Source organism: Scophthalmus maximus, chromosome 12 (genome assembly GCF_022379125.1).
Source record: "Scophthalmus maximus strain ysfricsl-2021 chromosome 12, ASM2237912v1, whole genome shotgun sequence".
Lineage (NCBI taxonomy): Eukaryota > Metazoa > Chordata > Actinopteri > Pleuronectiformes > Scophthalmidae > Scophthalmus > Scophthalmus maximus.
In genome coordinates, this window is record NC_061526.1 from 23,493,903 (window position 1) to 23,516,500 (window position 22,598).

The 22,598-nt window shown below is 45.4% G+C and overlaps 1 protein-coding gene across 3 annotated transcripts in view; it reads left to right on the plus strand.

Moving 5' to 3' along the window:
- Positions 1 to 22,598, plus strand: part of LOC118289320 (plexin-B2) — a 90,815-nt gene that overhangs the window by 7,529 nt on the left and 60,688 nt on the right. For all 3 annotated transcript variants that reach the window (XM_047336310.1, XM_047336312.1, XM_047336313.1), the window contains exon 2: positions 19,403 to 19,450. The gene's annotated coding sequence lies outside the window, so the exon portion shown is untranslated. The remainder of the gene's footprint in view (positions 1 to 19,402; positions 19,451 to 22,598) is intronic.

The window sequence follows — 22,598 nt, forward strand, 5'->3', positions numbered from 1 at the left end:
CTTCGTCATCGTGTACGACGTGTTGTGGCGGCGTGTGATCGCACACTCAGGACGCATTCACACCTAAGACCTGCGTGGAGGCCCGTGTGTGTGAGTGTGTGTGTGTGTGCGTGCGTGCGTGCGCGTGTGCGTGTGTGTGTGTGTGCGCGCGGCGGACTGTTCACATGTGGTCGGAGGTCAGATGTGTCTTTTTTCTTTCGCAGGACTCATAGAAAGACGGGCGCTGAGTGGTTGCGCAAAGACACCTTCTCTGAAATACATGTAACCGAAATATGAAGTGTGTGTGCGTGTAAGGGCGTGTGTGTGTGTGCGTGTGTGTGTGTGTTCTCACGGCTGCAGTGTGACCCCTGGTCTCCACCACAGGAAACCCCCCAGCACCTCAAACCTCTCCTCGCCGCTATTTTCTCTCAGTCAAGTTTATTTATCATTTCATTTTCAGGACTTTCCCACGTGTCTCTCTCTCGATCGCTACATCCCTCCTCGGTACTTTAGATATCTTTTTGGCTGATGTGTATATAAATAACCTCCCTCCACCTGAATTCATACGGAGCGATGATGTGTTTACCAGTAAGCGTATGCACCGTTTGTGGCAATCAATAAGCGTCGGCGGGTCGCGCGGTGAAGTTATCACTCGCTCGCTGATTGCAGACGGCGAAGTTGACTTCTTTTATTTTATTTTCTTCCGCCTGTGCCGGTTAATATTCGTCTTTAACTCTAAATCGACTTGAACAGTGTCAGAGGGAAGTCGAGGTCGAGGTGGAACAGTTTGTTCACTGTGGACGGTCTCCGTAATGTTTGTCAAGTGCTTCCCATTTGGCTGCTTGGGACACACACACACACACACGTACACACACGTACACACACGCACGTACACACACACACACACACACGTACACACACACACACACGTACACACACACACACATACACACACACACACACGTACACACACGCACACACGTACGTACACACACACACACACACACACACACACACACACACGTACACACACACACACATACACACACACACACGTACACACACGCACACACGTACGTACACACACACACACACACACACACACACACACACACGTACACACACACATACACACTTGACTCTAATCAGTGACAGTCAGAAACTTCTACTGAATGCGACACAGTGTGTTGCCCGTGAATAAACCAGTTTAACAGAGTCGCTGTTGACACACTGCGAGGTGTGGCTCCCCCCCCGTGTGTGTGTGTGTGTGTGCGTTGTCCTGGACTGTTAACCTGCTGGGTGAGCATCTGTTCAACTCCTGTGACTCTTTGAGTTTCCCTCCCTCACTCCCTCGCTCGCTCCCTCGCCGCTGCCGTCGTCGTAAGCAAACACGCGATCGTCTTTCTCTTTCACGACCTCTGCTGCAAATGAAAAACAATAAGAAATACGTTAAATTTGATTTTCATAAGCAGAACCTGGTTACATCCCCGCTCGGGATCAACATTTGCTTCATTGCTTGCCGCTGACACTTAGCGGTTGTTTTTCCACGGGCGCGTCACAAAACCTTGAAATGTCCATTGTGAAAACATCTGTGAGGATCACGTGACCTCCATCACATCTGTCACAGCAGCTTTAATAAGTTTTTATTAAAAATACACGTGTGGGCCTGTCGCGTTGACCTTTGACCTCACTGAAATGCTGCTCACACAGGAATGTGACGACCTCCTGGACTTCTTCCTCTGGAGCCGCGTTCGTTTCTGTTTTGGTTTTTCGATGGCGAGTCGTCCTCGACCTGGTGCTCTTGGTCGGCGTCACATGAAGCTGTGTGTGTGTGTGTGTGTGTGTGTGTGTGTGTGTGTGTGTTGGCCTTTTGTTTATTTTGCAGTGTAAGTAGGAGTTACTGAATGTACGTTTTGTTCTGGGTTTTGTGTTCATATCTTTATATTTAGATTTGACAGTGATGGTTACAGTGTGTGTGTGTGTGTGTGTGTGTGTGTGTGTGTGTGTGTGTGTGTGTGTGTGTGTGTGTGTGTGTGTGTGTGTGTGTGTGTGTGTGTGTGTGTGTGTGTGTGTGTGTGTGTGTGTGTGTGTGTGTGTGTGTGTGTGTGTTCCACTTCCTGTCTGTTGGCCTGATGCCCGTTTGACCCTGCATGATTTGGCTCTCTGCTCTTCCTCTTTCTTTTTTCTTTCCTCCTTCTCGGCCTCTCATCTTTTTTTCTTTTCTTCTCGCTCCCTCTGACTTTTCTTTCTATTAACGTCCCGCAAAGTTTAGACTTTTACTTTGAAAAGTAAAATGTAAATCAGCGTCCGAAACAGTTTAAAACTCAGAAGTTGTTCGTGTGTGAACGTAACAGCAGGCGCGGCGGATCTTCCCCCAGGGTGGAAAATTCCCAGTTGTTTTTTTTTCCCACATCAGTCACATTTTATTTTGAAGCCGCTCTGTTTCCTGTTGACTGTTGACTTCTCGTGGCCTCAGCGCTTCCTGCACATGCTTCACATTGAAAGTCTCCAAGTGGTTCAAGGCGTGAATGTACTGATGGAGTTACTGTATCGGAGGACACCAACATCTCACACTCGTGTCATCTGCCAACGAGTCACTGGATAAGATCCGGACCCACGACTGTTCGCTGATTTTAAAACCTCGTCAGTGAAATATTTGTCGACAGATCTACAGATTTTATTTTTTGATTTGTCTTCCTGTAACATGTTCTGTTTATAATCAGCGGCTCTTCTCTTCTGCTTCCAGCTGTCGCTCGTTTCTTTCCCTCCCGTCGTCGTTGTTGTTGTTGTTGTTGTTGTTGTTGTTGTTGTTGTGATTCCTCTCGTTCGTTTGTCCGGAGCAAAGGAAAATCTTCTCCTCCGCTCGTTCCTCTCTTTGACTTTCGTCCCGTTTCTTCCTTCCCGTTCTTTTCCTCCTCCACTCTGGTGTGTGTGTGTGTGTGTGTGTGTGTGTGTGTGTGTGTGTGTGTGTGTGTGTGTGTGTGTGTGTGTGTGTGTGTGTGTGTGTGTGTGTGTGTGTGTGTGTGTGTGTGTGTGTGTGTGTGTGTGTGTGTGTGTGTGTGTGTGTGTGTGTGTGTGTGTGTGTGTGTGTGTGTGTGGTAGTAAATTCCTGCTCCAGTTATGAGGTGATTAGTCATATGGTATCAGTTTATTTTGCCAGTAATGGAAACTGCCCGCTGCCAGAAACGCCCTCTCTCTCTCTCTCTCTCTCTCTCTCTCTCTCTCTCTCCTTCTTCCCTTTTCCCCTCTTCTTTTCATTTTCTCCCTCCTCCTCTTTATCCTCTCCTCTCCTCTCGTTTCATTCCCTTTCCTTGCTTTACTCCTCTCACCTTTCCCTCCTCCTTCTTCCTCCTTGTTACATTCTTTTCATTCCTCTTTTTTTTCTTTCTAACTTTCCACCCCATCGCCCTTCTTCTTCTTCTTCTTCTTCTTCTTCTTCTTCTTCTCCTTTTTTTGAATCATCGTTTTTCTATTGTCTTTCCTCCTCCTCCCTCTGGAATGTGATTTTTCTTCTTCTTCATGTTTATCGAGGAAGACCAAACGCCCGTCCCTCCTGACAAAAGAAAACATGGACTCGTGTTGTTTAAAGGGGCATTTTCACTTTTTAATTTGTTGCCCTGACAAATCATAATATTCACTGTTTACGAGCTGCGTTAGAGAAATAGATGAGGACCGGTGGACACGAGTTTTAATGTGACGTTGAAATGACAGAGCGGTTGATAAATGAGATGCACACGGAGACGAGACGGCGGCCGCAGGTCTGATTGTGGAGGAATGTGCGGACGACGACTCGGTCAGAAAAAACATCAGCGGTCGATCGGAGCCACTTGACGAGACGGGTGTCGAACCACGAGGTCGTTTTGGAACCGACGGGTGAATCCTGTCACAACGTAGAGCCTGTCGCGCGTTTGTCTCAAGATGGACGACAGAATAATAAAAATTGAATATATTGTCCATAACTATGTGTTCACACATATATATATGTGTTCTTCATAATGTGACGATGATCACACGTCGTCAAGCGGCGGCTTTAGACTCGTGTTGTTCAAGGTCACAGCGAAGGTCACTGGGGGTTCGAAGTGGAAATGGATCTGGGATGGAACATGTGTGTGACTCAGACGTGGCAGACTGACGCTGGATCTCATTAACTCAAGTGTGTGTGTGTGTTAGTGTGTGTGAGCTGCCAAACAGGAGGACGTCAATGTCAGCAACAGAAAGAAAATAAAAATAATATTAATCTCGCTCTCTTCAGGGTTGTTTCTCAAGGACGCCCGTGGGTGCGTCCGACTCGTATCGGCGTGCGGTCGCTCCGACCTGCGACAGATTCCCAAACAAACTCCTCCCCGGCAGGAAGTTTATGAAGAAGTCTTTGTTGTTCTGTTTTTGCCAGAAATCCGTCGGACGAGCATCTTGGAGGTCAAACTCAGATTTTTTAGATGCAGTTGAAAAACAGCAGCTGATGTTTTCTTCCCGTGCTTGACATCTGCAGATTTGGACCGAGCCTGAAGCTTAAAAGAAAAGAATCTGGTTTTCCTGCTGATTATGTTCTTAATCAATCAATGAATTGGTTCTTCTCGAAGATCCTTGACGTGTGATCGATGTGACGCTTGTCAGCTCGTCTTTTTCATTTTCACGCCAAGATATCGTGTTCAACTCCTGAGTGAGTGTGAGTCTCCTCCGACTGGAGCAGATTTCATCCCTCGTTCGTCACATCTCCAGGTCACAGCGACGTGGACACGCTCAGTCGCGAGACAAACCCGAGGCGACGCGACGCCGTCGACGAGCTTCGTCTTTGTACGTGGTCGTGTGGTTTTCTTTTTGGGAATCCACAGGCCGAGTGTGGAACATCAAAGACTCCGACTCGGGGATAATTGAAACGGTGAAACATGGGGCGAGAGGCAGGTTTGGAAACGCGGAGGAAGCGACAGTTAAAAGCAAAAATGAAAATGTATTCTAATTAAATCGGATTTGAAAATAATAAACAGGACAACAAGACATTCAGCTTCAGTGGAAGAGGAGAGGAGAGGAGGAATATTAATCAATGCAGCAATACTGCGAATATATGACTGGACAGGGTTAGGGTGATCATTCTAACTGTCACCATGTGAGTGACGCATCTCCCAAAATCTCCCGACTTTCAATGTCTAGAGCTCAAATTGATGCTCACACACACACACACACACACACACACACACACACACACACACACACACACACACACACTCACACACGCGCACACTCACACCCCTCCGCCATCCTGCGCGGTTCAGGAAATTGGACCCTCGGCAGGCTGTATATTGGAAAACGAATTCCTTTGAAAGGCCCAGATGCCGCACGCACGCACGCACGCACGCACGCACGCACGCACGCACGCACGCACGCACGCACGCACGCACGCACTGATTTTTGACAACAGGCATCTGTCGCCACTCGCTGGGTTTTAACTGTGGCCTCCTATCTACAGAACCACTATCAGTGGTTCTGTAGATAGAGCCGAGTCACAGCTCCCTCTCTCTCTTTTGTCTCTGTGACAGTGGATGTCGCTCGCCCAAGTGTGCGGCCGACCGATAAGGCGTTGATGTTAATTACCAGACATGTAGCCTGTCAGACAGATGGAGAGAGAGAGAGAGAGTCGGACCGAGTCGAGATTTTCACCATCAACACCAGAAGGGATTATTTCCAAATAGCTTGTGTCTTCGTTCGTCGTTTCCATCACTTCACCAAAGTTATTGTTCAGATCTGAGAAGAAGAATCACAACCGTCAGATGTTCAGACCGTTTTCAAACCGGCCGATCATCCAAGACCAAAGTCTCCTCCATTACAGTTTTGGGGAAAACCACAAAATTCTTTTTATTAAACACAGTCGCTTGTTTTCCTTTGTCACGCGGCTCCATCGCCGTCGGTATTATTGACTTTGAAAAGAAAATATGGTTCCACTGTGAGATTCATGAAACAATTCAGTGGTTTGTTGGATTCACTTATTTAAGAATGTGGATGTTTAACCACACGGGTCAAACGGGTTCGTGGAAAAGAACTGTTTCGGTTTCTCTGTTGACTTTATGAGTAGTTTCATATCAAGATATAAATGCTTGATTTATTTAAAGGTATATATATATTTTTTATTGTAGTTTCTTCGGCCGTGTATCAGGACTACTAGTTTATTACATTTAAAAACAAACAAACTTGATTATAAAATCATTAAAATAGATGTTTTCGAAGCCGGGATTTTAAAGACTGGATTTTTAGTTTTGTACCACAAGAGAAGAATTTTGAACAAAAGTGAAACGCAGTTATCCTGATCCTATATTTCCCATAATGCACCTCTGTACAGTAGTTCTTCTTTCAGAAGACGTTATGCAACAGTCAGTTGCCTTGTACGTGTAACTCATAAGTCTGCTGTCGGAACTGAGGATGCGTAAAATCAGAAATATGACATCAATCCTTTACATTTTCTATAATCAACATCCTGTAGATGTATTGATATGTATACGGTTGCATCTTTTCCCTGTGGTTGTGTAGTTTGTGTCCGCAGCCTAAATGTGCGCAATCAGTTTAATAGAGGACGTGGACCTGAGGCTGAATCACCGGGAGAAGTCATTTTGGTGAATTGCAGGTAAAAAAACAATAACAACGTCTAGACTTTTAAAAATATGGTCTGAATTGAAACCCTTCTGTCACCATGGTAACAGGAAGCCTGGATATCCAGAACTTACAAATTAACAAAACAGGCGCTTATTTACTGGACTGGTTTCATGACGCTGGTGAAAAAAAATTAGAAGAAGAAAAAAGTATCAGGTTTCATTTTTATCGACTTTCAGAAACTTGGTACGAGTAGAAAAACAAATAATGTAATTTTTTGTCAGTTGAAGGTTTTTTTTCCGAGCTGATGTTTGCGTTGCGAGATTCCCGCAAGGCCACTGTGTGTGTGTGTGTGTGTGTGTGTGTGTGTGTGTGTGTGTGTGTGTGTGTGTGTGTGTGTGTGTGTGTGTGTGTGTGTGTGTGTGTGTGTGTGTGTGTGTGTGTGTGTGTGTGTGTGTGTGTGTGTGTGTGTGTGTGTGTGTGTGTGTGTGTGTGTGTGTGTGTGTGTCGAGGCTCTGACAGGCTGAGCGGTGATGAGAATCCCTCCCGAGGTGCTTCACGTGCACACGGACGTGTGTGTGTGTGTGTGTGTGTTCGGAAATGTTCCTTTGTGTTTCTGGTTGGGAGTCAGTCATCTGGCAGCAGCTCGGTGGATTTGTGCGTGTGCGTCACGTATTTGTGTGTTTAACTGTATTTATAGATGCAGCTTCCTTCCTTCTCAAAAAAACCCCAAATCAAAATCCTTTAAATGTAAAGAGATAACGGAGCGACCATATCTTCTGTTTCACAAACGCAGGTCACGATCCCTGAGCCGTTGTCCTCGTCGTCGTATATAAAATCCGCCATTAGTTTGCGTTCCACGGGCCGATGGAGCGAGCCGCGTTGTTTTCATCATTACCGGTGTTAAATTGCCATTTTGTTCCGTTTCCCAGGTGATTATTAAAGAAAGTCTCGCTTCAGCGACTTCAGAACTGTAATTTCCTCCGTAGTGAATTTCCCAATTTCATCCTCTCAGGTGTTTCTCCAGAAATCCTCCATTAACCTTGAGTCGCACTCACTGTGGCGAACTCTCCCATTAACTCCCCCCCCCCCCCCCCAATGAGATGTTTGGTGAATTCCCATTAACCTCCGGCGTCAGTCATTTATTAAGACAACAGAGACAAAGAGTCGGTGTGGCGGGACGATCAGAAACTCATCTCTGGCTCATTTGGAGGATGATGGGCAAAAATTAGAGATGACTGAGCAAAACGTGAACAGTCTGTTAACTGTCAGACCTGAACAAACTTTATTTTAACTCCTAGAATCAAAATTCCTATTGTCTGTGAACATTGAAACAGTTGATGACGAACATCCCTGAGTCTGTCGACGGACGACAAAGAGTAAAGTCTGTTGCAGTCGGCAGCCAATGAATAACAAGTTACGACCGGCCGGTACACACACACACACACGCACGCACGCACGCACGCACGCACGCACGCACGCACGCACGCACGCACGCACGCACGCACGCACGCACGCACGCACGCACGCACAGTTTCTCTGTCTGGTCGCGAGCCGTCATCCGGCAGCTCGCAGCTGATCAAATCAACCCGAAGCCTCGGCGAGTCGGGAGAGATCAGGTCTGCTCGCTCCCATTTTTCTCGTGCTCAGTGGCGTGTGTCCATCCGCTCGCATCTCGCAGGACTGATTTAAACACACACACAGAGTTGGACAGAGAGAGTCAGACATATGTAACACGCACACCCGAGGGGCGGCGAGCGTGTCAACGGATAACGTACGGCGTCAGGACGATGAGAAAAGGTGGAACGTGGAGGCTGCTGACGTGAGACGGAGCAGTTAGGATTGATGAGCAGGTTCACAACTGGAATAAAGGAGGACATTGTTATGAAAGACGGATAATAAGAAGAGATAGAGACTCAAACTATAACGTGAAACGTCCTGAAGAGTAAGTCGAGCGGAGGGACGATGGGTCGAGACGCGGCCTGCGGCGCGGAGGTCGTCGCGCCTCGTCCTGGTTTTGTGAGTTGACGCAGTTCGACAGGACGGACGTTACATCACGAGTGGGCAGAGGAGTGAAGTTGATATTTCCAGGAAACGGAACGCAATTGGTCTGAAGTGAACTTGATCAGCCTGACGACGCGAAGAGCGCCAGCGCCTCGTCGGCCGCGCTCGTCGGTGATGGGAGCCGACAGCGAGCGCCTCCTATGGCCTCGTCCTGTCTCCGTAGACGACGCGCAGCTCGTGATCTGTGGAGCCCCTGAGAACAGGAGCTTGGCAGTGATTGATACCAGCAGGGGGAACGCTCCTTTATCACGGCCACATCCGGCCCCGCCGCAAAGATGTCAGCTGTTTGTGGACGAGGGGGGAGGGGGGAGGGACACATGGATAGAAAAGTTGTACACGGACAAACCTTCTCTGTGGAGAAAGTCTGCGTTTTGTTTCTTGACCTTGAGGCGAGAGAGTTTTAAAAAAAACAAAGTGGACGCCTCCGGCGGTCACACGTAATTTATTGAATTAGTGCCACAAACCTCCAGAGCGTTCGGCGGTAAACCGACGCGAGATGGATGAATAGTTTGCCGTAATTGTTATTATGGCTCTTTAGCTGCGGTGCATCTGTCCGCGCGCCGGCTCGCCGCTTCTTCCTTCCCCCGCTCTAATTGTTTCTGGAACGCCTCAGTTAAACGCGTCTCTGAGGAGGAAGCGTCGCCTTTGATTGAAAAGCTCCACCGGGCAACTAAATTACAACGGAGCGCGGATTCATTTCCCCCCCAAAGCTTCAACAACGTCTCGGTAAAAGTCATTAATTGAAGCTTAAATGTAAAATAAGTGAGGAGGAGGGAGATACTGTCTGTCCGCAGGTAGATGGACTTCTTCTTCTTCTTCTTCTCATTTCAAACTCTTGTCAGTTGTTGTTTTATGGTCGAGAAGCGTCAGAACCAGACCTCAACTTGAATGAGCTTCCTGAGATGTGAAGTCACGAATGAAACATTTAATGCAGAGTGTGGATTCACTGGGACTTTGATCGTAGTCATCGAGGCCCAGAGCGCAGCAGGTTCCCGTTCTAATCATCTAAATTTGGGGCCAAGGTCGCACGTTGGATGTTTCATTAGCATGGAACCACCTGTCGAAGTTCAAGTCCCTCTTCGCATTAGACCTCAGTTTCTTCAATGAATTTCTACTGTCAGGGAATCTGCTCCAGTCGGAATTTCATCACGTCAGTTGGATTCAAAGAGGAATTGATTTTTTTTGGGCCATAACCTAAGCATTGATGTGCTACTTATAACTTCAAATACGGCAGTCTGAGCCTGAAGCCTGTCTTCTGTGTACTGACCAGCAGAGGGCGACTCTGTGAGAACGTGACTCCACTTCTCACTTGATTTTATAATGTCAGTAAAACATTTTTCCTGAGCAGTTTATGGGTCAATCTCTACTTTCAAGACTTCTTCAATACATGATGTGGCTTGGATACAGTTTGATTGACAGCTAGTCTGAGCTCTGTCAGACCACACCCCCAATTCTACATCAGCAGCTTAAATAAGTTGTGATAAACCGCCAGTTTACTCCCTGCTCAGTGTCAAAGAGCAAACAAACTCTGTTTCGCAACTAAATGAGGAAGAAAGTTGAGCATTTAGCAGGTAAAGCGACAGACGTTCTTCCTGGAGGAGACCAAACCCGGAGGGAAAAGGCGTTATCGGTTAATTCTGGTGGTGAGAGACACGACTACAAATAAAAACTAATGTTTCTATGTGTTTGCTGGATTTGTTCGGCTTAATGAGAGAATATGTCAGCAGAAAAATCTGATTATAAATCTTCGTTAGCAAATAAAAAGAACACAGGATAATAAAGTTTTTTTTGTGCAGGAAATGATGCGTTAGCAGATTTGACTTTAAACCAGCTTTGATTTTCTTTCGGTTGAAAGTTAGTTCAAATCTAATGAAGTAGAGGAAGATGAAAGAAAACACTCTCTCGCTGCCGCTGCACTGCAACGTTGTTGTTTTCCTGCTCCTGTGCTGGATTATATTTATCCTCCGGCCTCTCACAGTGTCACTCTCGGCTTTTATTCATCCGCCTGCCCTAAAAACCGAGGTGGGACTCTTCTGTGACTAAAGGTGCCAAATAATTCATGACTTTTGGGAGTTTTCCCCCCAAAGTCCAGCAGGGTTTTGTTCTGAAGCGGCAGACAGCTTGAAATTGGGAACGTCGGGAGCCAAAAGTCTTATCGCGGAGTCTGAGTAATGGTCCAGTCACTGGTATTGATCAACACGCCTGTGATCCCAGCAGATATATTGTGCTAATTCCTCTGGCGTGCAGGCCAGTGGACGTCTGTTATTGCCCCCCGTAAAGATGGAGGAGCATCTTTTATGAAATATGTCGCGTCCCCGCCTGTGAAATTAACATTTAGCACAAAACTCCGAGGATTTCCAGCAAAGCCCGGGCGGAATTTCTGACTCAGCCCAAAACCCAGAGAGAGAAAAGGGATCGAGGCAAAATAAACTGCAAGACCTTCTGTTTTTTGTTTTTCGGGGTTGTTGGTGAATCATGAATAAGTTAACAGAGGAGGAAAGGAAAAGGTTTTAAAATAGCTGGTCCTTGGAGTTCATCCAAGTCTTTCACCAGTTTCCTGGAGAAACTCTGACTTCGGAGATAAACAATACGAACATGTACGTTCACGTTGTAGACGACTGAGGGATTTATTTCACCTGGTTTCACTGGGAAGAATTATTCATAATTGTCTTTCAGTTCAGTCCAGCTAATAAACACGGAGGTCTCAAGTCAAGTACTTTGATAATTGGTTAATCATTTTCTAAATATTCACTTGTTACCGTTCACAGAATACTTTTGCTCTTTGGTTTTAAAGCGCAAGTTTGAAAATATTCAAAAAATATTTTAAGCTTTTGACAAAACAAGACGTAAAAGTGTTTTTTTTTCTACGATTTCAAACAATTTACAGGCAAAACTATTAATGGAATAATTGAGAAAATCATCAGCAGAATAATCGATAATGACAATAATAATAACATCCTTCCTCAAATTACGTACATTTTTGTTTTGAGTCTTGTTCGTGTCGGTAGGTTGAGTCTAGTTTATTGATTCACTTTGATTCACTTCATTATTTTTGAATATAGAAAAAAACAACATTTCTAATAACAGCAAACCAGTTCTTTAAACGTAGACGAGCTTCTTCTTTCAGCAACACTTTCTCCTCCCTCGTCCCAGACCCCGTGTCAGTTGACCTTCGACCTTTCACTTCAGTAGTTGGACCACTTCATCGTTGTTGAGTCGAGGGGTCGCGACCCTGACGGCCGTTTCACCGTTTATCACTTTGTCTCTCGGATAAATGCTCAGTCATAAAGTGCGTCGGGTTTCTTTGTCCAACACGACGGAGGGCGGAGAGAACGGCGTCGTAAAACCATTAGAACGGCGTCGCTGTTTGTTCTAGCAGCAGGAGTTAGGTAGAAGTTCCAGTACAATAAATACGGCGGATGACGACGAATTCATAAAAACAAAAAAATCTGCAATGTCTGTAATTTGCGAGAGATTCATGAACTCATCAGATCTCTGATGTTCGTCCATCGTTAAAACTGGAACAAACAAACGTGTAAATCCACGAGCTGATGACCTACATTTGTTCATTCATCAGGTTCTTGTTTTGCTTGATTTAATAGTGAGCAGAGCCACGTGTGACCCACTCTGCTGACTCACGCCAGCTCGTCTGCTCGGGCCGACACTTTGTTTATCGCCTCCTTTCTGTCCGGAGGATTATGGGATTTGCTCTTTTCTCGGCGGACCTGATGAAACGCGACACCAGCTTTAGCAGCGAGGAGTCAGACGCTCTGAATTTTTTCACCGTGCGATTGAAGAAACTCACCGTCCGGTCGGTCGGACGTCACGTTTGCGGCGACACTTGCTCTTCCATGTGCGGTTTGTTTTTTAGGAAATCCTCAGGAGGATTCGACTCGGTCCATTTTAATGGTGGCCTCTTTTCTGTTTTGTTCTTTCTTCTTGTTTTGTCTCGCATGACTGAAAAAAAAGTCTTTGTTTTCTCGTTGGCATGCGACCGTTTGCCAGCGGCGGCAAACGGAGGAGGACGGTTCAGTGGCACGTTGGCTCCATGTCTTTATCCTCCACAGGGAATAAAATGTGGCTCTTTCATAAGTTGACTGTTGATGTGGAGTTCGTTTTTCCACCCATCTGCTCCGGGGAAACCAAGGAAGTCTTTTATTCAGACTTTGAATCAAAGCGTATCAGCGAGATATGATCAGTGCTTGTTGATGGTTTTGATTTTCAGGCCTGTTGATTCGATTGCAGGAACTCTCCCGAGATTATATCAAACTACACTTGCGGACGTCTGAAGTCCTTCGAGAACGTATAAAGGTGGGAACAGAAAAACGTATGAACGTCAGGAAGATATAATGTGGACAGAAGTCGGTAAAATCCAACTTCTGTAACAAATTAAACTCCGTTATCTGTCTAATATCTGATAATCTGACACCAATTTCCCCCTTGGATCAATAAAGTATTTCTGCATTTTGAACATGAAGCTAATTTGCAACATGTCAGGCATTATTCATCATTTATGTTTAATTGGTTATATTTATGGGTTCACAACCTTTTATATATCGGCTATGACCTTTGTTTCTATTATTACAACTGTACATATTCTCGCATAATCTATTTCATACAGTCAGAACTTGATTATTGTAATAGACAACGTGACCAGACCGTCAGTTTGTCTGACTGACTTCACCGTAAAAAATCCACTGATCCGCACTTCGTGAGATTCGCTTCTCAACTCGTTAACACAGTTTCACCTTTGCGGTAACTCAATAGGCACCGTGTGGAAAGTTGTGGACTGATGTGATTACTTCTGTTCCCCTGCACCTACTGTACTCACCCTCTTCTCGCTCTTCGTGGGAACATGAGCCCGTTAACCCGATAAACCCATAAAGCGTAGAAGTTGTGACGACGTGTTCCTTCTTCCTGCCCCACCCTTCCACATAATGTCATGGAAATCTGTCTGGTAATTATTTGCAGAGTCCTGAACTAACCTACAAAAAGACAAACTAATGAAAAACACAACGCACCCGGCGGACGGGACGAATCACGACAAGTGTTAAAAATGTCCCGATCATTATGAGACTATGGGGGCGCCGTCTTTTTTTTTCCGTAGAACTGTCGGTCCTTGTCAGAGGTCTTTTGTTCCTCATAGCGCTGCGGACGTTTCCTGCAGCGTCCATGTGGTCACAATATTCTGATACCATCTCGCATATCATCTCTCTCCTCCTCCCTCCCTCCGTATTCCTCTGCGCTCTCCTCTCCCAGTTATCTTGAAAGATCATAACAATAATCAAAACACACCGGCTGCGGTGAACAAAAGCTTCTTGTTGTTGTTGCAGGACTTTGCCGCCTCGCGTCCTGGGATTTGTTAACGGATTTTTTTTAGAGCCGCTGCATAAAAGTGCGTTAAACGTTTATGCATCTGATGATTTCACAACACAAGTTAATTGTCAAGTAATGTTTCACGGCAGCAGCAGGACTGAGTGTGTGTGTGTGTGTGTGTGTGTGTGTGTGTGTGTGTGTGTGTGTGTGTGTGTGTGTGTGTGTGTGTGTGTGTGTGTGTGTGTGTGTGTGTGTGTGTGTGTGTGTGTGTGTGTGTGTGTGTGTGTGTGTGTGTGTGTGTGTGTGTGTGTGTGTGTGTGTGTGTGTGTGTGCGTGCGCGTGCGCAGGTTGGGCTCTTCAAAGGCTCCGCCTCAAAAACCTCCGGATCTTAAATCGGAAGCTGTTCAGACGACACACAGTAATTATGTCCCAACAAATTCCTGTCTACATGCTCGCACATAGGAAAGGTGTGTGTGTCTGCGCACGTGTAACTGTGTGTGTGTGTGTGTGTGTGTGTGTAGGAAGGTCGTTCTCGTGTACAGTCGATGTCTCTTCGGGCCCTTCATAAGCTGCATGTTGTATCACGTGAGCATTGTAGTTCAGGCCATTGATGTTTGTGTGCGAAGCTGGTTTAATATTTACACAGATGTGTGTGTGTGTGTGCGGCTTATCTTTTTCATGCTCTTCTCACCAAGTTTCTTTGGTCTCAATTGGATGTGAAAGGAAATCCCATGTCTGCGAGGCTTCCACTACAGGCACGGACGTGTGTGTGTGTGTGTGTGTGTGTGTGTGTGTGTGTGTGTGTGTGTGTGTGTGTGTGTGTGTGTGTGTGTGTGTGTGTGTGTGTGTGTGTGTGTGTGTGTGTGTGTGTGTGTGTGTGTGTGTGTGTGTGTGTGTGTGTGTGTGTGTGTGTGTGTGTGGATTACCCACACAGCGTGAGCAGTGACACTGAGGCTGTGAAGGAGAGATTCCGAGTGAAAAGACGGAGCGTGAACCAGAGCGGCGACGACGTGAGGATGAAGAGAGTTTCACTCTGATGGGGAAAAAAAAGTCTTTTCATTCCAAAACACAAAACATATTTGGGCTTAAAGGGACAAAACGAATTAACGAGCCATGTTTAATAAATTCCCAATTCCAAAACACTGATTATTATTATAAACCTCAGAGTTTTCCTCTATTTTGTGAGCTGCAGCTGAAGGTTCAACGTGTGGGATTTAGGAGGATGAAATATAATATTCATAATGAGGTTTAATCCCCTGACACTCGCCGTACGTTCGACGCTTCCTCTTCCGCCGTGTTTTTGCAGTGGCCCGGAACGGACAGACCAAACGCTCCCGCTGGACAGAGCCTTGCTACATTAGATATTGACGGAAACAACTTTGCCGAATAAGTTCTGACGTAGCGAACGTTCAGCCCACACGACTCATCAGATGATTCCACGGGCTGAGTTCTCCTCCGAGCGTACGTCGCCTAAAGCGCCATCTTCCTTCCAGACTGGTTGATGGAAACGCACGGGATTTCGCATTTTCTTTTCTGCGAACTTCCAAAAGTTTCAATGGAAAACGTTCAGCTATAGTTTTATTCCGCCTGAAGGCCCGTGTAGTTTCTCCTCCATGTTTGGAAGTGCAGGGTGAAGTTACAAGGTGCGTTCTGAAACTCGACCACTAGATGTCACTGAATTCCGCTCACTGCACCTTGAGGACAAGGTGATCATGTTCACACGACCAATAGCTGATCATTTGTGTTTAGAGAACACAGTTTGCAAATACAAATTCTTCATGTTGGTGCAGACTTCTGTTTCCCCTCGATGAATCGACTGGTTGACGCGTGGCTACGATTCGCAGAAGATTTTCTCTGGCTGAGTAAAACCCCGGAGAACTGAGGCCTTTCACTGGACGGAGACTCATCATCCATCACGGTGTTATATCCCTCACGTCAACAGTTGAACACGGAGAACGTCTGACATCCGTCATCATCACCGACACTGGAAGTATTTTTAGGAAACGGGGTCGACAGATAAACCGGTGGAACCGGCCCGTCGGCGGCGGCGACTCTCTCTCTTCACTTCACCGTCGCTTTGTATGATCTACGTTCAAACGGTTCAGACGCTCTGAGCCCGTTTCATGATGTTTCATCATTAATTGCAGGTTGTGTTGCTGTACTTACCTCAACCTGGCAGCTGCTCGCCGCCCGCCGCCGCCGCCTCTCGCTGCTGCTCAATGAGGCGGCGACTCCACGTGAGTCATTAAAAGAGACGGACAGGAGAAGCTCAGCTGCTCAGCCGTCAGCTCGCCGTACCGCCCTGCGCTCAGAGCTGGCATCTCTCAGATAAGAGCCACCCGGCAAAAACTGCTTTACAAGCTTCCCCTCCCCCCCCACGTACGTGTGTGTGTGTGTGTGTGTGTGTGTGTGTGTGTGTGTGTGTGTGTGTGTGTGTGTGTGTGTGTGTGTGTGTGTGTGTGTGTGTGTGTGTGTGTGTGTGTGTGTGTGTGTGTGTGTGTGTGTGTGTGTGTGTGTGTGTGTGTGTTGATTTAAAAGACTCCGAGTGTAATAAACCATCTCGAAATTCTCAAAAACACATCAGTCTGCAAATCACATCACAGCGCTCAGCCCTCGCTCTCCACCTGTCATGCCGCAGAGCTGTGTGTGTGTGTGTGTGTGTGTGTGTGTGTGTGTGTGTGTGTGTGTGTGTGTGTGTGTGTGTGTGTGTGTGTGTGTGTGTGTGTGTGTGTGTGTGTGTGTGTGTGTGTGTGTGTGTGTGTGTGTGTGTGTGTGTGTGTTTACAGTACATGCAGGTGTCAGTTTGCACACGGAAGGAAAATCCTTCTTCTCTTCCAGGGGCTTTGTATTATGTTTCTTCTCCGGCGTTTCCCGCCGCAGCTTATAGGATGTGTGTTTGTTCGCCTCGCTCCCGGTTCCCGACACTCCCCCGACCCTCCGTACTTCTTCACCTCTTCTTCTCTCCCTCGGCAGCGGGTGATTTGATACAGGCGTCAATATTATTACCAGGGAAGCGGGGAATTCCAAGAATGCAGCGGTTAAAACTCCTTCTATTATTGGATTTTTTCAGCCACCAGGGCTTTTTCTGAATGGCTCCTCGTAGCACCGAGCTGGAAAGTGTTCGTTTCACCCCTCAGGTGGAAAGTTTCACCCCTGATCACACCCTGTGTTAGTGGTGTACACTTGTCTGGTAGGTGATGTGGTGAGTTTGTGACAGAGCAACATTAATATTCATTCAGACGCACGTCTGTGTCCACTGGAGTAATCTTAAGTACAATATTTACACTCCGTTTTTGGTCTCCACCACCTCCTGGGGGAAACAGGAAAGCTCTAATTGGTTTGTTTGGAGAGAACAAGCCACTGAAAAAAACGTAAAACGTCGGATGGACCTCTGACCACACCCACCAGTCCCGGGAAGGGCGACCGGAACACACCCTGAGCACACATCACGGCGGTGAGGTCAGAACTACGACGCCTGGAGGGAGGGAGGTTTTGGCCGGAGTTTGAGGAGTTTATTTGAGGAGACAAGGACCTGACTCCATGATAAGGAAAGTGACAAATCAAATCATTGCATACAAGAGCTCGTTCTTCACGCCAGAGTATGTTTGGCGACGCCTGCATAGTGTGTATATGAAGCTTGGGATTCACAAATGAAATCTGAGGAGCGCAAATAACATGCTAGCACTCGGGAACGCCTCTGGCCCCCTTTCAGTTTGAAAACCTCCGGGGTTTTGGGTTTTAGTCTGGACACGGGGAGAAACGGAAACGTTCGGCAACGATGGCGCAGTCGCCCGCAACCACTTCCCGATTGGTGGCGAGCGGTCAACGACTCGACTACCGAGCTTCCACCTCGCCGTCGCTCCAAGAAAAGCAATCCCCGCTCTTACTTTTCACCGTCGCTGTTTCTCATCCGCAGTATTTCCTGTATTTAAGCAACCGACCTCTGAGCAGACGATCTGCTTCCTGTTTACACTGACGCGCGAACGTGAATCAGTCATGTGACATTAGAATCTCTGAACTCACCACCCTGACTTCCGAACTCCGAGTTCCGAGTTCTAATGGAGCGCAGCGTCAGTCTGGAGAGGGATTATTTCAGTCTTTCTTGTGGTGGTGTTGTTGACACAGACGAAGCACTTCTTCTTCATGGATATTTTTCCCTTCTGGGACGCATCAAAAACATCTAAATCCTCCTCAAACTCGTGGGAATGATTCGGCGGAGGTTGTTTTTTTCTTGTTGTTGTCGTCTATTGTCAGCAAACTGTCTGAGGAGAAGCGTCATTAAATCTGTTCCAGAAGCTCAAACCCAGCTCTTCTCTCTTAAGGTTTTGCCGCAATTTAAACGGGGCGTGGGATAAGAAGAGGAGGAGACCAATTTAATGGTGCGTTGCACGAAATAAAGGCTGTAAATATCTCACGGATGTAATCATCCTGTCATCCTGTCCTTTTGTTATGGGCTATTTAATAAAGGAAAGAAATTACTGCGGCAGTTATTATAATGGAAATCTCTAATCTTTGCCATGTGGGTCTCTGGGACTCTGACATGAAAATGTATAAATAGCCTCGATGTGGAACACAACACGCTTCTCGTCGTAAAACTTCCAGTCAAAGGGGGTAAGGTAAAGTAACGTGAACAAAGTTTCGTAAGTGTCAAGGATGTTTAATATGCCGCAATACATAAAGGCTGTGTTGACCACTGAAGATCAGCAAACGGTTGCGTGGTTACTGTCCATATGTATCCAGTGAATCAAAGGGACGTCCACGAGCGTCAATGGGTTTGTTCATTTTACTGGATTTGGAGCAACAGCAATTAATGGAAAACTCTTTCTACAGGAAATGAATCTGCAGCTTTTTTGATAATGGATGAATCTTTAATTTTTTCTTGACAGCTTGATAATTGGCTTTGATAGTTCACTGCCTCAACTACACTTGGAAGTCCAACACTCGTGTTTTTGTTAAATTCTTTACATTTGATCTGGTGAGTTTTTAGTTTTAGAACTTTACGTGACAAGTCTACGTCCTGTCGTCGTCATCAACGTGGGCTGCGTTTCCCTGATACTTGACTCTGATTGGTTGGAGACGGGGCGTGCGTCTTGACGTCGGTGTGCTTTCACACCTGTGCTCTTGGATTCGGACCAAACAAGGTAGTTGGTGTGAAAAGGTTCTTCAATCTGCAGCCGATCAGCGTCCCACACTCGGTCAGCGCCGTCACTCATTGGATGATTGGTGGAGTAGGTGGCCGATCAGTTGGACCACTGAAGTCTGATTGGACTGACACATAGAAAATAAGCATCTATATATATATTCTTTTAATTTACATGTTTGAGCTCTAATTGATCCGCTCGGGTCTGTTGATCTCAAGCAGCGGCTGCTCTCGTCGTCCGTACACGTTTTTGCGTCCGAGTTAATAAAGTTCTTTTTCTGTGTCATTGTGAGTGACGAGTGTGACTTTTGTGTTTCTGTGTAGGAGAGGAGAGAGAGTGAGGTGGTTCAACTGGACCGGAACGCTGAGCAGGTGAGGAAGGAAAACATTTTTTATCTTTATTTTCATCTCTTCTTCTCAAACCGTCTCCTGACTGGAATCCATGAGATAGAAGCCAGAAAAAACCCAGATGTAAACAGTTCCAACCAAACCAATCGTACACATTCTTTAAAAAAATCCTGGTTCTAGATCAAGATAAAATAAGACTTTATTATTCCCACACCGCGGAAATTCACATCACCATGAGTCAAAGACATCGGGGAAGAGGTGGAATAACAAAATATAGAATAAAAAATTAAATAAAAAATATACATCATATACAAGGAGTACAAGTAGTGATTTGTGGAAGGTCGCGATGTGCCATGGTTTAAATACACATGACTGAAAAGTACAGTGTTGTGCGATTGTGCAGGAGAGGGGCGGGGCCATGACCCAAGGAAGATCCCGCCAAATGTCGGCGTTGATCCGTAAAGTTTCCTCTCGTGTCACGGATCACGGCCTCGCCGGACCGTTGAGGAAAAGACTCCTCCTTCGTTTTTTTCTTTATATAAAATTCCCCTGAAAGCAGTTCATTAAACCGGAGTTGGTGTGTCAACACATTACAACACACACACACACACACACACACACACACACATCACTCTGTGTCAACACACAAGAGGCCGTCAGGGTGATGAAGAGTCAGATGATCCGTCGGAGACAGGAAGTAGATCAACCTTTGATCGTTTATGGAACAAACTCAAGCAGTGTGTGTTTGACACACATGGTCATATCTGCTGGTTCCTACTGGACGTTCCCGCTTGTTGCTCAGTCACAGTCGAGGCCCGAACAGGAACCCGTTAGGACTTTCCTGTGTTTAAAGTGAAAAGCTGCATGTTGACGTCCGTGTGTCAGGTGTTTGCAGTCATCTCTGGCAGACGGCGGCAGGTTTTGGGTCCATTACCACAACGTTGTGTATCGATGGAGCAGCGTGATTATTTAAAGTAATGGCCGTTTGTTTTGCACGAGGATGTTTGCCTCTTTTATTTTCTGTGTGGGTGTTTGTGCGTCTCGGAGGGAAGCTGCAGCTGTGAGCGCTGGCTCCCAAATGTAAACTCCACTCGCACACACACACACACACACACACTCCACAGGAGACAGGGACTGTCTTTATTAATGTCAACAGACGTTTCAGTTCCTCTCCCGTCCCAGAAAAATCTCCTTTTTTAGGCTCAAACGATGGAGTGTCACTGGCGTCAGTGGATGTTCAGGGCACATGGTCGATCCGGACCTTGAGTCGACCCGAGGACCTCGTCACTGTGAGGTGAGGGTGCTGGCCGCCACACCACCGTGCCGCCCCTCGCAGATAGAGACATAGAGATACTTTTTCATAGTCATCCGTGAATTATTCCCTCGCAAAACCAGTGAAAATGTCAATGCTCTCAAAATGCAAGTAAATTTCTCTTATCTTACAAGCTAACTAACTAGCTAGCTAACTAACTAACTAATGTACTAGCCAACATACTAACTAACTAACTAACATATTAGCTAACTAGCTAGCTATCTAACTAACTGAATTACTAGCTCACTAACTAACATACGTACTAACTAACTAACTAACATACAAGCTAACGTACTAACTAACATACTAGCTTACTTGCTATCTATCTAACTAATTTACCAACTAACATATGTACTAACTAGATAGCTAACTAACATACTAGCTAACTATCTATCTATCTATCCTAACTAACATACTAGCTAACTATCCTAACTAACATACTGGCTAACTAACTAACATACTAGCTTACTATCTATCTATATATCCTAACTAACATACTGGCTAACTAACATACTAGCTAACTAACTAACATACATACTAGCTAACTAACTAACTAACCTACGTACTAGCTAACTAGCTAACTAACTAAAATACGTACTAGCTAACTAGCTAACTAACTAAAATACGTACGAGCTAACTAGCTAGATAACTAAAATACGTATGAGCTAACTAGCTAGATAACTAACTACGTGACACAGGTTATAGAGGTGAATTTATCGCTCAAACTCTTTCTGACGTCACTGGTTCTTTGAGCGATGCGTCATTTTATTTTGTCCTGATCTAATAAACGACTCTGACAAAGCTTCTGAAATCTCACAAGTTCTGATAAATTAAAATGTTAATATCCAGTGTTGCGCTCTGAAAAGTTCATACGGGAGCGAGCGGCCCCCGACTCCTCATCACTCCTTTAATATATGCTGCATATAGTTTTAATATTGTATAGCGATGTATTCATAATTCAATATTTCCTTGAATACTGCATGAAGCGGCTGTATTTGAATTCAGATGCGGCGACGCCGGAGACTCGCGGAGAGAATAAATACTGTACATCAAATATGAGACGAGACAAAGCAGGAAAATGAATAAAGACAAAGATGAAGGTATATTGGAAAACAATATATATTGTACACCGACAATATGGATTTTTGGATATGTATGTATATATACAGTATATATATGTATATTAATCTGTCAATGATTCCTGAGATGTCGTTGTCAAACCTTTATGACAAATCAATGTAACTGAGGCTTAATATTTTCAGTTTAACCATAAACTTTATCATAAATAACTATAAATAAAACGAAGAAAACACCAAATACAACCAGATATATAGAACTTGAATTAAGAAATTACACCTAATTTATTTTACGTAAAATGTAAAACATGAATGGACTTTTTTTTCTGAATTTGTTTATTCTGCGGTAACATATACGTGTGTGAAAGGCTCATATATATATATATATATATATATATATATATATATATATATATATATATATATATATATACAGTGTATAGTGACGGGGTGATTGCGTTGACCTTTGTGAGGTTGAACGTCGCTCGTGAAAACTTTTCCCCGTCAGTAAATGTGCTGATGCTCTTCTTCAACGAGGAGGAGGAGGAGGAGAGAAGTGATCTCTCTCTCTCTTATCTCGCCTCCTTTATTATATCCCAGCATGCAGTTGGGTGCAGCACGAGATGAGAGAATCAGTTTGTATTGAACATGGTTGAATGCGGCGCTGATGAAAAGCTCCTGCTGATAATAGCTTTTTCATTATGTCCTTAGTCGAGCTCGGCGTTTTCACTTTCTGTTGAGACACAGAGATAAAGAGAGAACTTCTGACTCTGATGCTCTGAGT